Genomic DNA, 18,188 nt, shown 5'->3' on the forward strand with positions numbered 1-18,188 from the left:
CCCAATTTCTGTTCTTTCAGTTTGCCTTTGTTTCTGTTTTGTTTTGTTTTCTGTAGATGGATTTACCACAGGACTTGTCAAAAGGGTTTACTAGCAAACACACTGAACACACACACACAAAACCACTGGTATTTTGTAATACAACAACAACTACCATGTACAAGTGTCTATAGTGGTCCTTATACATAGACACAAATTATTCATAAGCCCTAATCATGACAACAGCCCAATAAAATGGATACATTTGTCTCCATTAGATAGGTGATATCAATGATGTTTGTTGATTTTTGTACAGAAACACAGCAAATAAACATATAGTAAAGACAGGTTTTAACCTAGATCTGTCTGACTTCCACTATGATACATATTAAATTTCTGTTTATCTTAACTGAAAAATAGGCATATGCTGAAATTATGACATAATCTACTCATTCTTTCACCTGTTAAAAAATATATTGGAATTATTCTTGCAAAAAGTTTAATTATGAGCAAGAAAAAGTCAAGACTATGTGATTTCCAATATTAATTAATGTGCTTCAAATACCAGACTAAGCATCCATGTGAATTCTCCTAAAAGGACTAAATAGGGCCCTAGCTACTTTGCAGATACTGTGGTATAGCAAATGTCTGGGAAATAAAGGATACGCTGTTTAAAAGAAAACTTTGCCCACTGTTTCCAAGCAGCCAGATCTCACCACTTTATTTTTATGAACACATTTACAGTTCTGATAAACAGCTTCTTGGATCAATTTTCTACTCTGCATTCATTCTGATAAAATGCCCTATCATCATGAAGCATTGCTTTGATTTCATAATTTTTAGAGATTTCGTTGCAGATTTCTCAGAACTTGACTCAACTTCATAAGTTGTAAAGTATCACTACCATTTTATGTAGAAAAACTATAGCACACAAGTACTCAAGGCAGGTGTTTACAATCACCCAGCAATTAGGAGTTAACAAAGCAAGGTTCTGAACTTAGCTAGTTCTCAAATATTTACTTGCACAGTCCAGAGAGGTGGGGAGCAAATTTAATAGTCACAGTTCAGGATGAAAACTCAAAACTCAGTGACAACTGAGAACATAGAGGTTTAAGCGGAAGACCATGCAGTCCCTGAATTTCATGTAATTAAGTGGCTTGCATTCCCTGTCATTTTAAAAGTAGCACTTCCAAGAGCTCCAGATACTACGATAAACATAAAAATAACACAAAGAAATTCAAGCCAGGCTCAGCTATAACGATGGCTAATAAAACAAAGTAATGCTCATATTAGAAAAACTCTCACCACCTCACTGAATTAGAAAAACAAATATTCATCTTTGTTAGCAACTGTACTTATGTGCAGCATGAACACTTTTCACACACAACAGATAGTTATGTATTTCTTCTCTGTTCCATTCAACGAGCCTTTCAAATGCTCTGACACGGAGGTGACACGGAGGTATGAGAACCTAGACCATGGTTTTCAGAGTGGTGAAGAACCATTGTTTTTTTAAATTTCCAAGCACTTGTTTAATAAGTGACAATATTAAATTGCAATAAGTAGGGGTGCCTGGGTGGCTCAGTTGGTTAAGCAACTGCCCTTAGCTCAGGTCATGATCCTAGAGTCCCAGGATCGAGTCCCACATCCGGCTCCCTGCTCTGCAAGGAGTCTGCTTCTCTCAATGACCCTCCCCCTGGTCATGCCCCTCTCTCATTCTCTCTCTCAAGTAAATAAACAAGTAAAATCTTTCTAAAAAAGAAAAATTAAAATAAATAAATTGCAATAAATGTTTATGGATGTTTATCTCAATCTCTCTACTTATCATGTAACAGCCTGCATGTAATAGTTAAACAGTCAATAAAAAATGTGTTTAATACTGTAAATGAGGTAGGTGCTAAAGGGGAAAAATGGAGCAGGAAAAGGGGGTCAAGAGTATAGAAGGGTTCCCATCTCTCCTTATCTACTATTATTAGCTATTATGACTGCAAAAAGTTACCAATTTGTCCAAGGTCACTCAAGAAGTAAGATCTGAGCCCCAAATCCATGTTGTTCTCAATAGGGATTTATCAGCCAGCCAGTCAGCCCTGACCGGCACCACCAACCTTGACCCTTCTCATGAGCTTCTACCCAACTTAACTACTACCTTCAAGGGACCCATCCCTGCCTGTCTTGCCGTACAGCAGATCCTTCCCTGAGCATGCACCTGCTCTCTTTCCTCTGTGTGGTCATGAGAGCTGCTCCTTCTCTGTCTGGACCACCCTCAGATGCCCTGGGACACTTCCTTTTTTAAAACAATAATTTTATCTAAATTTAATTAACATATAGTATATTATCATATACGATAACACACCAGTATATATAGTATATTATTAGTTTCAGAGGTAGAACGTGTCGATTCAGTTGCAAATAACACCGAGAGCTCATTCCATCAAGTGCCTTCCTTAATGCCCATCACCCAGTGACCTCATCCCCCAGCCAGGACACTTACTTTCAAGACTCAGCTCAGGCATCCTTGCCGCCCAGCCTTCTTGCCCCTCTCTTAGAGTGCCCTGGGCCTGAGTCCAGGAGAGCCCTAATTTTGTAGTATGTGTCTCCTTGACTAAGCTGTGAGCTCCGTGACAATGGGGACTTGTGACGTCCGCATTCTCCGTATCTCATGGGGTAGAAAGAATGCTTGCGGCACAGCTGTGTTTCAGGGGCTCCTCAAACAGGCACATCTTTGTCAGAAGGATTCTAGCTCCCAGATTCCTATATATATTCTTTATATATAGAATATATAAACATATTCATATAGAATAGTATGACCTTCTTCTCAGCTGCATATGTCAAAAACTGGTCTCTTCACCCTGATTTTTAAGATAACTTGGGATGAAAGAGACTGTTGCTCTCACCTACAATCTTACAATATAAATTTTCACACTCTTCAAAATGCAGGTGAACCAAATCCATTGTGATGATGTTATTTATAGGAGTTTGCAAACTTAGTTCCCAATAGAGGAATATTAGGGGGTCTTGAGCAGGTTTTAACTTCTGATTTTTCCATGTACTCTAACCCTAACCCCCACCCATCTCTTCTTTTTAGCTCTTAGAAACCTGGGAACTCCCATGTCTCCCAGTTTCCTGCCAGGTCTACCAACCTAGCTTGAGCTGGTAAGAGGTCAGCAGTTCTGGAATCTTTAAGATCCAGACTGTGGCCTACAGAGGGCAGGGTGGGTCCCCGCTACTCAAAGCTCTAAAAGGAAGGGGAAAGGAAGGGAAAGGACAAGTCATCTTCTATACAAACTCTCTAAAGGAGTATTTGATCAGCTGGGGGTCATGACCCCAAGATCAGAAGGCAGTGAAATAAATTTAGCAGACTGCAAGGCAATGTGTATTTGAACAAAACAAAAATAGCAGAGAGTCTCGTGGACCAGAAGGTTAAGAACTGTTTTGTGAAACTTTTAATTCAGTTAGATATACACACACATCTGCATGCAATAAATAGTGACTGAAGGCCTACCACATGCCAGGTATGGGAGACAGAACAGTGAAAAAGACAAGGAAAAAGAAGAAAAATATCTCTGCCCTTAGGTAGCTGACATTCCTGAGGTTTCAATATGGTGGGGAGGTGGGGGGGGAGGTATCCATATGTATTGCATCTTGATGTGAGAAAGTATATTTTTTAACAGATTTTTTATTTATCTGAGAAAAGGGGAGAGGGAGAGAGAGAGAAAGAGAGAGGGAGCGCACAAGCTAGGGAGGGGCAGAGGGAGAAGCAACCTCCATGCTGAGCAAGGAGCCTGACCTGGGAGTCGATCCCAGGACCCTGGGATCATGACCTGAGCCAAAGGCAGACGTTTAACCAACTGAGCCACCCAGGCACCCCAAGAAAGTGTTCCCACACTAGGTCAATCCATTTGAGAAACATTGCTCTAAAGTAGTGTGGCTTAAAATGTGGTCTGTGGGGGTACCTAGGTGGCTCAGTCAGCTGAGCATCTGCCTTCAGCTCAGGTGGTGGTCTCTGGGTCCTGGGATAGAGCCCCAAGTCCCAGGTCGGGCTTCCTGTTCAGTGGGGAGTCGCATCTCTCTCTATAGCTTTCTCTCTCTCTCTCTGACCCTCCCTACCACTCTTTCTCTCCCTCTGTCTCTCTCAAATAAACAAAAACTTTAAAAATAAAAACAATTTTAAAAAACAAAATAAATAAAATATGGTCTGTGAACTGGTTCACTATTACTGGTCTACTATGAGTGAAATATAGAAATTATTCAGAAAATTTGATAGTAACTTGGTCTTATCATGATATCCAATTAATGATCATGTTGCTGGCCTGCCCGATTTTTTAAAATTGGATTTTACAGAAAGCATCAATCCATGATGAACTGGAAACAAGGCAGGACAAAAAACCTGGTCCTTTACCAGAGGTGGCTGGACACCACTCTGGAGGACACAGGGAGCAGTTGTCTTGGGAGTGTGAACACCGTACTTTGACTGGAGGCTGCAGCAGTGGGTCACAGACAGAGAGGAGACAACACAGGAGGCAGGAGAACCCTAACACCTGGGGAGTATGGTTCAGGTTCTCTCTGCACACATGTCCCATGGTGAAAATAGTTAAACAGCAAGTGGAAAACCGTTAGCGCTGACAATGACATATGATTAAAGTCAGAAGAAGTGAAATAAGAAACATTTTGCTTACATAAAATTTCGACCAATGGCAGTCCTATATTTCACCTTAAACGTCTAGTTACAATGCATCACAGCAGCAGAACACATAATTTCCGATCCACTGTGTTTTCATTACAGCAATCAAGTCTATGCGGTTCACGCTAACATGTCATAGTCTGTCACTCATTCAACATGGCCAACATTGTCCTGTACTTAAAAATGGAAGGATCCCACCAGCATACCAAATTGATTGGGAAGAGTGGTAAAAATTATGGGCCAGGCAACAGTTTTGTGGTAAAATAAGACTCTAGCGTAATTCTTAAAAACTAAACTATCTAGTGGATAATTTCTGTTGGTTTCTGTTTCGATGAGGAGTTAGTCACAGCACTGGCTGTTCAGTAAGTGGAATGCCCCCTTGTTCACTAATAGCATATATGCTTCTGGCCATTATCAGCAGTACAGATATGTGTCCTCGGCTGCTGGAGGAAAAAGAACATCAAAACCAGAGACCTGAAATGACACCATTGAAAGTACAAAAAAATATATTCTTAACATCATTATGCACTATGAAAATATTAAAAAGACCTATGGAAATTTGGTACAGTTAATGAAGGCTGAGTATTAATGGGTAATACAGTGCTTTGCAAACTACTTCTATATCAGTTCTGTAAGACCCAGTGCAGCACTAATTGCTGCAGTGGGAGATGTCTTAGGGGAAGTATAAAGAGAATCAGGAAAGCAAGATGAAGAATTATTTCCCAACCCAAGAGCTGGGAAATGGCAGCCCATAAGCCAACTCTGGCTCACTGCCTGTTTTTGCCAATAGAGTCTCATTAGAGTCACGCTCTTTCGTTTATGTATCATCTGTGCTGCTTTCTTGTCCAGCAGCAGATCTGAGTAGTTGTAACTCACAAAACCTAAAGTATCTCCCATCTGGCCCTTTGCAGAAAAAGTGCGCGCCAACCCCTGCCCAATCCATCCCATGGCCTCCTGGAAGTCCACAGAACCCTCTCCCATTTGCTCATTCACCCACTGATTGAATATTTAAGTACCTATTATATATCAGGCATAATTAAGTGATGAGGATATAGTAGTAAAGAAAAAGAAAAATGAGTAGAAGAAAAGTTGTACTTCTGACGGCAAGAAACCACACACAGTTTAAATGTATAGTACATGACATATGGGAAAAACAAAGCAAGGAAAGAGAATTAAGTTAACATTAACTTACTATGTACCAGGCACTGTTGTAAGTGCTCTTCATGCACTAATCTATCAAATCCTCTCAATAACCCTATCGACACAATACTTACCATTTTATAAGTGATAAAACTGAGCCATAGAAAGGGCATCCCAGTCATAGAGCTAGAAAAAGGATTTGGAGCCAGAGAGCCCGATTCCAAAGCCCATGCTCGTAATCATGCACTGTGATGGCTCTTTGTGCAGAAAACAAATGGCAGGGAGTCACAATTTTAATGTAATAATAAGGGAAGACCCCGATGATAAAAGTGATACTGGTCAAAGCCTGGTAAAAGGTGAGGGGAAAAGTCACATGAATGTACAGTACAGGGAAGAGCTTCCACATAGAAACAAACAAGGTGTAGAAATGTACAAAGGCCAAGAGGAGGGAGAGCTTCATTTAGTCTGTATTTGAGAGGGATGGAGGGGGCAGTGGGGGTTGAATTTACGCAGAATAAAATGCCCAAGTCTTGGGGGCGCCTGAGTGGCTCAGTGGGTTAAAGCCTCTGCCTTCGCCTCAGGTCATGATCTCAGAGTCCACACACAGGGCTCTTTGCCTGGCAGGGAGCCTGCTTCCTCCTCTCTCTCTCTGCCTGCCTCTCTGTCTACTTGTGATCTCTCTGTCAAATAAATATATAAAATCTTTAGAAAACTACCACAATTTAATAATGGTGTTCGGGAAAAAGAAAAGACTCAAGCGCTGTGGCCTACTCTGTAGAAGGACGGAGTGTGTATTTAGAGGTGTCTAACCTGCTCACTCCCAACCCTGAACATGACAAGTAGTTCTACTACTCCACCCAAAGGAGAAAGAAGCAAGAACTACAAAATCATCACCCACGGAGAGTCATCACCCGGATCTTGTACATGAAAGCTGTAGGTCATGGAGGATTACTGAGCAAAATCCACGATCATGGCATCAAACACTCCCACAGCACTTTTTTGGTTTTTGTTTTGTTTTGTTTTGTTTTTTAAACCTTTACTACCAGGTACCATATGGAACCACAGGGTTATCTTACTAGATGCTATACTTGGCAGGCAGGCTCACTTAAGTTAAGGCCATGGAATGTTATTACTACTCGACTGTGCTTTTCAAGAGCTAAGCTACCACTCTTAATCCTTTCTGCCAAACTTAGCTCAGGACACAGTGCTCAAGTAAAGATTTGATAAATAAGTGAACAACCATTTATACCCATCAACACAAAATTATTCAAGAGTCACCACCACACATGCTATAGGGAACCGCACTGGGAAAGTAGGGTACATTAATAGACTTGCTCGGCACTTCTGTATCCTAGATCATCAACGCAGATTTTCTTTTCACTTTATTAAAAGTTCTGGCAACGCATACCCATCAAGAGAGAAAGAGCTATACATTGAAGGATGAGGGCAGGGCTACCAAATGACCAATATAATCAGGATTTTTCATATTTTACTATGTCAGGTAAAGCTACTGCTTCAAAATCAGATGGATAAACTCAGACATTCATTCATACAGACAGATGTTTATTGAAAGAATATTTATCACATCCCCACCACGTGCCAGGAACTGTCGCAGCCACCGAGGCATCGTCATTTACATGAACACACATGAACAATAAAGCCCATCTCACAGACCTGGTTAAGTGAGCCCACCTGCCAGAGACAGAGCCTGTTTCTCTAGCATCTGTCTTATTTTCAACTGGCATGCCCAAACGTGAATATTCTAAATGACTGGGGGAATACGGTGCTTGCTTGAGTTTAAAAACAAGGCAAAGAAACAATATACTTGGTTTTTACATTTTTGCTCTTTATACCATGTACACTGAATGTCTTTAAGTTATCTGAATCTCAGGATGCCTCAAGTCCTGCCTTCTGTTGGAAAGTAATATAGTATCCAAGACACCTTTTCCCTTATGGAACTCCCTGTTGTGTGGACTTGGCTGTAGCAAGCACTGCTAGAGAAAGCTGGGCTGGTTCAGCTGCCACTGTCCGCTACTTGTCTTGATGGGCACTTCGTGTTACTCAGCTGTCCCAGTCTTCATCATTAGTTCCCTATCACATTCTTCACAATGGCAAACTCTAAGAATCCCTACAAAATCCTCCCCTAATCTATTCCTAGTGCTGCCACACTTCATCTCAGTAGATTACCTCATACCCTACGTACAGAGAATCCCAGGGAGCTCTCCTCTACCTTACTTGCCTGTTCCTGCCTCCTGTCATAAGAAAACTTGCCACCTACGGTCAACGGGAGTCTGCTTCACCCTCTCCCCCTTCCCCTGCTCGTGCTCACTCTGTCTCTCTCTCAAATCTATAAATAAAACCTTAAAAAAAAAGAGAGAAAACTTGACACCTTTATTGATCTTATCCCAGCCTTTTAAACAACTACTGCCTCCTTCCTTTCTATCTTCATTCACCTATTCCCTTGTGCTCAGCCAATAAAATGTTGACAATCTTCCGGACCTAAAAATCCTAACCAAAACCAACACGTAAAAAATTCCCAAATCCTTCCCTCTGCTCTTCGTAAGTTACAGACCTAGCTCTGACTCTTCATGATTACATCCTTGAAATGAATGGTCCCTACCTATGCTTCACCCTCTCCCCATTCCAGTCTGGCTGCCGTCTTCTCATCTCATAATTTTTTTAATAATCCCCCAGGCAATAAAAGCAAAATTAAACCAGTGGGACTACATCAAACCAAAAAGCTCCCACACAGGAAAGGTAACGTAGAGAAGAGGAGAAAATATTTGCAAATCATGTATCTGATAAGAGGTTAATATCCAAAATACATAAAATCATACAGCCGAATAGCAAAAAGAAAAAAATCGGATTTTATGGCCAAAAATTTTTTCCAGAGAAGACATACAGATGGCCAACAGGTACGTAAAAAGCAGCTCAACATCCCTGATCATCAAGGAAATGCAAATCAAAACCACAAAGAGATACCACCTTACACCTGTCAGAATAGCTAGAGTCAAAAAGACAAGAGGTAAAAAAAAAAAAAAAAAAAACGGTTTCTGCCAAAAAATCCATCCCTCATGAGGATGGCAGAGAAAATGACTCTCATTTTTAAATCTTTTTTTTTTTTAAAACACCAAGAGGTCAGGTGGAGTAAAGACATGTATGTTTGCTCCAATTCCACATGAGAATTCCCTGAAGAGATGCCTTTCTCAAAGAGACTTGTAAAAACACAGCAGCGATCCCTAAGCTGACCAAGGACCTTCACCTGTGAGAAACTCCCAGTTCAGAAGTTATTCACTCTGGTGGGAGCACAGGAAGGAAAAAAGGACCCTTGGCTATAGAAAAAAAAAGAGAGAGAACTGACCTCTTATCTCAGGGAAATATATGTATTAGGATTTAGAAAAATTTTTGTAATTTTCTACTTCACCTTAGGGCACGTGAGTGGCTCAGCTGGTTAAACATCCGACTCTTGATTTTGACTCAGGTCATATCTCAGGGTCGTGAGATCAAGCCCCATGTCCTTAAGTCAGGCTCCACACTCAGTGGGGACACTGCTGAAGATTCCCTCTCCTTCTCCCTCTGCTGCCCCAACTCCACCCCACCGTACTTGCTCACTCTCTCTCTCTAAAATAAATTAGTCCGTAGCTAGTTGGGACCTAACTGGAAGCAATCAGTGGATCAACAAGTACCCTGAAGAGAACAGAAAACTGACTATCAGTAAGCTAGACAGTCTTGTACAAAAGCTTGAGACATTTCTAGAAAATCAGAAAGATGACAAAGATGATGACTCTGCATTCCCTGGATCTGCCCAGGAGGAAGATTCCCAGTTGTTTGGCAGCTCCCCTCTAGACATAGCTCAGGTCAGTCATCAAGAACATGATACTTGTCAGGACTTCTCCTACGCCTGCCAGCATGAAGGCATCATTCAGTTTCCACAGATTCCACCAAGACTTCGGGAACATGAACTTGCTGAGGTGAGCAGAGAGATGCCTCACAGGCAAAAAGGAGATAGACCTGGTTGGTGGGGGAGGGGCAGTTTGAAATGATGCATGGAGCATTATTCCCTGCTTTAAACCAAGGTCAGCCTCCCTCAGCGCCTGACGTGGCAGGAGAGTGAGGGAAAAAGGAAGGAAAGGGGTCAGGGTCGAGCTGAAGGGAAAATCCTGAGGAGCACTGAAGGAGAAGAGAGGATAGGGAAGTTAAGAAAAGTTATGATACTGCGCCCGCCCCATGTGTGTTGAAGTATTAAAATTTTGCATTTCCAGTTGGATTTTTTTTTAAAGATTTTTAATTTATTTGACAGACAGAGATCACAAGTAGGCAGAGAGGAGGCAGAGAGAGAGGAAGACACAGGCTCCCTGCTGAGCAGAGAGCCTGATGCAAGGCTTGATCCCAGGACCCTGGGATCATAACCTAAGCAGAAGACAGAGGCCTTAACCCACTGAACCACCCAGGCACCCCTACAGTTGGATTATTTTTGATAGAAGGATTTGAACTCTATAAGTGGTAAATATTAGCCAGATTGTTATCCAGGATTTGCATATTTAACTCCTTCATTTTCTTGGCAGATGATAAACCAGTCAACTGCCAACCAAATGACAAGCACTGTAGAGACCTCCTCAGTCTCATCAGGTCAGCCGGAGAAGGAGGACACTCATTCCAGGACATCGGCCCTCTCCTGTGTGAACTTCAGGTGGGTCTTCCGCTGGCTAAGGCAGCAAGTCCTCTCCTCACTTCTCAGGAGACCACACCGCAAGGAGGCCACTGAGAGCCCTCATAAGTTGGCACGAAAGAAAAGACTCTCTCACAGAAGCAAGAGAATCCAACCTCAAGACTCCCTCGAATTAGGACACCCTCTATCGCCAGATTTTTTAACCATTTGACAGCCCCCATTCTACAATCTCCATGAGTTAATTGTTTTCTAATAAATATAACACATACTCTTATATTAGTCATGTCTTCCTCTTCCAACCCACCATCTTGACTCGGGCTGAAAGTTTGTATGTTGTCTGGAAGTCTGAAATATATTCTCTGCGAATTTTAAGCAGTATTAGCGTTCCTAATTTGAAGGCATTCTTGGTCTCCTCCTCCTCCTCCCTTCTTACTGTATTTTACTCTATTTTTATACATTTTCATCTTAATATTCATCTTAATATTAATATATCTTAATATTACATCTTAATACATCTTAATATTAACCCAAATGCCCATTGTCAGAAGGCAGTAGTATAAACCAACAGATTCCCAAGATGGTAGTGTGGTTTTGGTTGAACTTCTATGGCTCGACCAAGTGGCCGAGATACTGAGTCACTCAGGAAGCAGATTTCAGTTGGCAGCGTTTCAGGAGTTCAGACGGTAGATCCGATGTTCCCAGGAGACTTGACTGGTTCTAGTGAGTGCTGCAGTGGCTAGAATGAGTGGCTCACTCGGGAGGAATGTGAGGATTAGGAATGCAACTTAACCACTCCAAGTTTAACCCTCCTCGTTCAGAAGATAGGGAAGATAATAATACGAACCTCACAGGATTGTTGGAGAATGAACGAGATAATGATAATTTCATTGTTGCTGCTGCTATGGCTTCTAGGGAGGATTCTCCCCAGAAAACCAGATCCAAGGGACATCCCAGAGGGAGAGTTTAAGAGTAATTCACATTGAAGTATTTCCCCCACAGAAGCAATATTTACCCAAAGTTACAGGTTTCTGCAGATCTTGACTCAAGCAAGTCCTCTCCCAGTCCGTTCCCCACCATGTCTTCTGAAATTCCTTTACAAATGGCAAACTTCCCTCTAAATTTCAGCTTCTTTAAGGAAGAATGTACTCCCCTCTCACCCTTTTGCCCTGACCTCTTCCTCTTACTGATATCAACTCCCCTCCCCACAACCACTACCATCCTCCGTAACCACCCACAGGCTTACCCAAGAGCCTTCCTTCAGCTTTTGACCTGCAGAGTTCAGGTGCCTAAAGCATCGGAGTCTTTGGTCTCAAATTCCTCCCTTTCCTCAACTTCAATTCCCTTTTTCTCCTTTCTTCTCTTCCTTCCTTCCACAAATATTTAGCACAAAGAAGTGCCAGATACTCTTCTAAATTACAAAAAACAGACACTCAATCCTTGGGGCTCAGGTGGCTCATTGATCAAGAAAGAAAGCCATGTAAACATTCAACCAGAACAGGTTACAGGTGATAAGTTTGTATGAGGTACATACTGATTACTAAAAAATAATTCAACATGAGGAAGTGAATTGTTAAAAGTTTCGTGTCTGAGGTTGCTTGAGTTAGTTTAAGGTGGAGGACTTGAAGCTGCTGGATAAACTGGTGTGGCATTAAGTGTGCAGTCCTGGTTACATGTGAGTGTGTGCAGTCCTGGTTACATGACTGGTTACATGTGAGACACAGTGGGGATGATATTGCCCGAAGAATAACAGACAGTACGATGGGAGGGAAGACCTCAAACAACAGGGCTTTCTTAGCAATACACTCACGGTCACGTCCTGAGCTTCTTCACAGGCAGACTCCTCACTTTATCCAACTCTCTAAGAGCATTTCCCTTTGACTGGCTCCCTCCAACACCCTCCCCCACCTTCACCTCTGACTTGGCAAGGACTTTGAGTCCCATTACCGCACCTGTTCAAGAGTTTTGGTCCCTTCTTTCCAGATCCAGCCCAGGCCCCTCCTTCCCCAACTGTACCATAGCCATCGCATCTAGCAGCAATCACAAAGCCTTGCCCTTTCCAGATCTTCTTTCAATCCATACTCACCACATTCCGCAAAGGAGACTCGTGTTTTTCCTAAGGGCCAACACACAAAAACACAGGAATTACTTTCTCCATTCCTGAAGAATCCCCCCCCACTGCCTTTTCCAGTCCGCCCACTGCCTGGGGAATTCGTCCTTAAAGACTCCAAACTCTCGAGTTACTATGAGGCCCAGAATGATCCTTCTGGCTTAAGCTGACCACATCCTTCCAAGCCGTCCCCCAGGCCCCCATCCTGCCACCCCCGCCCCCCCCGGTAACTTGTACTTTTCAGCTCTCCTTACATAACTACTTGACCTACTGACTTTAAGTTCCTTTTTATTGGAGGATCCTAACACAGTGCCTGGTACAGAGCCGTCTGTCTCTATAAAACTTTTTAAATGATTTGAATATATCTTATTTCTTTCAACTTTTTCCTATATAGTTTTTTTTTTTTTAAGTGAAATACAACAGCTTAGAGTTGCTATTCTTTATGTTAAAAGTTAGGGCGAACAGAGTTAAGAGCAGGTATGGGGATGGAAAGGGAACAGACAGGAAGTGAAAAGAAATCCATGGAAGGTCAAGAGAGGTGGTGACCCACAGACTGAGAAACCAAACCCCAGGGGAGGTTAGGGACTAATCTGGAATGCCCATTCAACAAATATACAAGAAGCCTTAGTGTTGATTGCTTTAGGCTAAAAGGATGATCTGTCTAAAAGATGACATCTCCTACTTTCATGGCACTAGTAACCAGAACTCTGTTATTTTAACTCTTTCTCTAGTAATTAAGTCAAGCTCTAAGAAAAAATCAACTGAAATGAGCTACTTGGAAAGACAGCTCCCGGTGAATTAGAGGCCCTGTTCATTAGCAAGATGGCTTACATATTTGTGCTTACTTTTCAGTGTTATATAAACGTGCTTGACAGGTATGAGGTTTATCTCTAAAATTCAAACAATGTATTTTAAAAGCCTTTACAACAAATGTTCTTTGTAAGAAACAGAATTTGAAATATTCATTGGGGTTATCATGCTACATCTCAGAAAGCAAGTCAAAGTGCTTAAAAACAGGAAATATTTCATTATCTCCTCTTCATTATGGTGTCAAATATGCTATGACGCTATTAGCTACATGTTAAACTACGACCAGGTTCTCCACTTTTTGTCACACACATGGGGCTGGGGTTAGAGGAGGCCCATTATACATCAAAAGGACTGAGAGCAAAATGGAAGTGGTCCCTGGAAGGTCCTACCTTTGCTGTGATCTTAAGCTTCGAATGACCGCACTTGCCAGACACACGCTAACCGAAATAACCAAAACATTTTGGGATTCCCATTATCATAATATCCAAAACTAAAACAACTCCTTCAAGTGAACCGCTCAACCTTGAAACCCACAAAGTTCAGCTAGTGGCACTAGACAACTGTTACCTTAGATACTCATATTCTACAATCAATAATGTCATAATGGGCCAGACTGTGGTGAAAACTTACCAAGCATACATAGAGAGCATTCAGCTTTCTCCACACACAGAATTGGACAGATTAACGTAAATTTTATTGCCCACCCCATGTCAATTTTTCACTCAGTAGGATCCCAATGAGAGAAAAAATATGTGTGCCGTACCAGCAAAACAAAATCATTTTCTTCAGACTTGCTTACATATTTGTGCTTACTTTTCAGTGTTATATAAACCTGCTTGACAGGCATGAGGTTTATCTCTAAAATTCAAACAATGTATTTTACAGGCCTTTACAACAAATGTTCTTTGTAAGAAACAGAATTTGAAATATTCATTGGGGTTATCATGCTACATCTCAGAAAGCAAGTCAAAGTGCTTAAAAACAGGAAATATTTCATTATCTCCTCTTCATTATGGTGTCAAATATGCTATGACGCTATTAGCTACATGTTAAACTACGACCAGGTTCTCCACTTTTTGTCACACACATGGGGCTGGGGTTAGAGGAGGCCCATTATACATCAAAAGGACTGAGAGCAAAATGGAAGTGGTCCCTGGTAGGTCCTACCTTTGCTGTGATCTTAAGCTTCGAATGACCGCACTTGCCAGACACACGCTAACCGAAATAACCAAAACATTTTGGGATTCCCATTATCATAATATCCAAAAACTAAAACAACTCCTTCAAGTGAACCGCTCAACCTTGAAACCCACAAAGTTCAGCTAGTGGCACTAGACAACTGTTACCTTAGATACTCATATTCTACAATCAAAGATGTCATAATGGGCCAGACTGGTGAAAACTTACCAAGCATACATAGAGAGCATTCAGCTTTCTCCACACACAGAATTGGAGAGATTAACGTAAATTTTATTGCCCACCCCATGTCAATTTTCACTCAGTAGGATCCCAATGAGAGAAAAAATATGTGTGCCGTACCAGCAAAACAAAATCATTTTCTTCAGACTTGCTTACATATTAGTGCTTACTTTTCAGTGTTATATAAACCTGCTTGACAGGCATGAGGTTTATCTCTAAAATTCAAACAATGTATTTTACAGGCCTTTACAACAAATGTTCTTTGTAAGAAACAGAATTTGAAATATTCATTGGGGTTATCATGCTACATCTCAGAAAGCAAGTCAAAGTGCTTAAAAACAGGAAATATTTCATTATCTCCTCTTCATTATGGTGTCAAATATGCTATGACGCTATTAGCTACATGTTAAACTACGACCAGGTTCTCCACTTTTTGTCACACACATGGGGCTGGGGTTAGAGGAGGCCCATTATACATCAAAAGGACTGAGAGCAAAATGGAAGTGGTCCCTGGAAGGTCCTACCTTTGCTGTGATCTTAAGCTTCGAATGACCGCACTTGCCAGACACACGCTAACCGAAATAACCAAAACATTTTGGGATTCCCATTATCATAATATCCAAAACTAAAACAACTCCTTCAAGTGAACCGCTCAACCTTGAAACCCACAAAGTTCAGCTAGTGGCACTAGACAACTGTTACCTTAGATACTCATATTCTACAATCAATAATGTCATAATGGGCCAGACTGTGGTGAAAACTTACCAAGCATACATAGAGAGCATTCAGCTTTCTCCACACACAGAATTGGAGAGATTAACGTAAATTTTATTGCCCACCCCATGTCAATTTTTCACTCAGTAGGATCCCAATGAGAGAAAAAAGTATGTGTGCCGTACCAGCAAAACAAAATCATTTTCTTCAGACTTGCTTACATATTTGTGCTTTCTTTTCAGTGTTATATAAACCTGCTTGACAGGTATGAGGTTTATCTCTAAAATTCAAACAATGTATTTTACAGGCCATTACAACAAATGTTCTTTGTAAGAAACAGAATTTGAAATATTCATTGGGGTTATCATGCTACATCTCAGAAAGCAAGTCAAAGTGCTTAAAAACAGGAAATATTTCATTATCTCCTCTTCATTATGGTGTCAAATATGCTATGACGCTATTAGCTACATGTTAAACTACGACCAGGTTCTCCACTTTTTGTCACACACATCGGGCTGGGGTTAGAGGAGGCCCATTATACATCAAAAGGACTGAGAGCAAAATGGAAGTGGTCCCTGGAAGGTCCTACCTTTGCTGTGATCTTAAGCTTCGAATGACCGCACTTGCCAGACACACGCTAACCGAAATAACCAAAACATTTTGGGATTCCCATTATCATAATATCCAAAACTAAAACAACTCCTTCAAGTGAACCGCTCAACCTTGAAACCCACAAAGTTCAGCTAGTGGCACTAGACAACTGTTACCTTAGATACTCATATTCTACAATCAAAGATGTCATAATGGGCCAGACTGTGGTGAAAACTTACCAAGCATACATAGAGAGCATTCAGCTTTCTCCACACACAGAATTGGAGAGATTAACGTAAATTTTATTGCCCACCCCATGTCAATTTTTTACTCAGTAGGATCCCAATGAGAGAAAAAAGTATGTGTGCCGTACCAGCAAAACAAAATCATTTTCTTCAGACTTGCTTACATATTTGTGCTTACTTTTCAGTGTTATATAAACCTGCTTGACAGGTATGAGGTTTATCTCTAAAATTCAAACAATGTATTTTACAGGCCTTTACAACAAATGTTCTTTGTAAGAACATTTGGTTTCATTAAACACATGAAGTTGACCACCGTACCCAACCACCAATGTAGAAGGTAAAAGAAATGGTTGCTAGGTCTCTCTCTCTTTTTTTCAATTATTTATTACCCCAAAAAGCTGGCAATTATCTTATCTTTACTGGAAAGTCATGAGGGAGAGGCACTGGGACTAGCTCCACGGGGATAAAAATTGAGGGCATTAAAAAACAAAAAAGTTCACTGCGTCCCATGCATTTCTCTTGGTCACTGCCTCTCTCTCCTTAGATGCATAAACACAGCACCTGTACTGAGTTCAACAGTGGCTCCCTAAAAGATATGCGCTTTCTATTCCTGTCAAATAAATAAATCAAATCTTTTTTAAAAAATAAAAAATAAATAAATTTATTTGGCCAAGAGGTAACTCGGACACAAGTGGGGGAGAGAGATAAAAGGCAAGACACACTTCTATCTGGTGGGCCCCCACCGCCTCCTAACACAACCAAGTTTGTCATTATCATGTGAGATGCTATCTACCAAGAACAGCAGTAAAAAACCTATTGGGAAAACTTATTTCCAAATTATCAATGCCAAATGCCCACCAAAAACAGTACAGCTTAATAAAAAGCACAACCACCTCCCACCTCTGGTCAGGAAAAAGTTCTCTTATATTGTTGTCTTTTGTAATCCTCTTACACTATGTGAACAACAGCCTTGAGCTGAGCTTCTGGAAACTGTCTGATAGGTTTGTGCTCAAGAACGAAGAAAGTGAAAACACAGATCCACAAGGATGTTCTGGCCCTAAATTCCATAGTGTTAAATGTGTTTGGAAGAAGGATGGCACTTACCCAGTCCAGTCACAAGACAGCTGCTCACAAGGCTGGGCTTCCAGAGCAGAAAGAAAATACGTATTCTCTTCATCACATCCTCTACCCCATTCAATTTTCATGCTCACACAAAGGGATCAAAGGTCCCTTCTGTCCAAAGTACCCTTGTAATACTCAACTCTCTTCCTCCCAGATATACAAATGTCCAGTATATAATGTATGAAATTACAATATGTACATCAGAGCATTTCCCCAGGCTGCCCAAGCTCACGTGGAAGAGGATCACTTACTTGGCCCCTTCACTTACCTCCGGTCGTGTATCCTCCAATGACATAAATTTTCCCCTTACACTCACACGCAGAGAACTCGGCCAGAGGGTTTGGTAAGGGTGCCACAAAATTCCAGGCATCCTGCTCGGGATTGTAACACTCAACATTAGAAACGGCCTGCCCACCAATGGCATAGAGTTTTGAATTAACAGCCACAAGTTTGAAGTTAGACCTGAAAGAGAGATACAAAGGCCCAGAGAGTCAGTTTTCTTAACCATTAAGAAGGCAATGGCATGAACTGCTAAAGCAGACTGAGGAATGTGCTGGAGATCTAAAGAAAATTAGCTCCCCAAGCTGGGTGCCATTCTGCCTGGGGACAGAGGAATGGCCAAATGACACCTCAAATTTCACTCCTATCTCAGAATTCACAAGAATGAAGCATTTTTCAAATCTTAGCAATGAGAGATAAGCAACTCAATAT

At 41.3% G+C, this 18,188-nt stretch overlaps 1 protein-coding gene across 7 annotated transcripts in view; it reads right to left on the reverse strand.

Annotated features, from left to right (window-relative positions):
• The window catches only part of LOC123392096 (liprin-beta-1-like), a 67,804-nt gene that overhangs the window by 38,897 nt on the left and 10,719 nt on the right, over nucleotides 1-18,188 (reverse strand). The window lies entirely within an intron of this gene.

The sequence above is a fragment of the Mustela putorius genome, unplaced genomic scaffold, assembly GCF_011764305.1.
Source record: "Mustela putorius furo isolate JIRA1106 unplaced genomic scaffold, ASM1176430v1.1 tig00000447_pilon_pilon_pilon, whole genome shotgun sequence".
In the NCBI taxonomy this organism is placed as follows: Eukaryota; Metazoa; Chordata; class Mammalia; order Carnivora; family Mustelidae; genus Mustela; species Mustela putorius.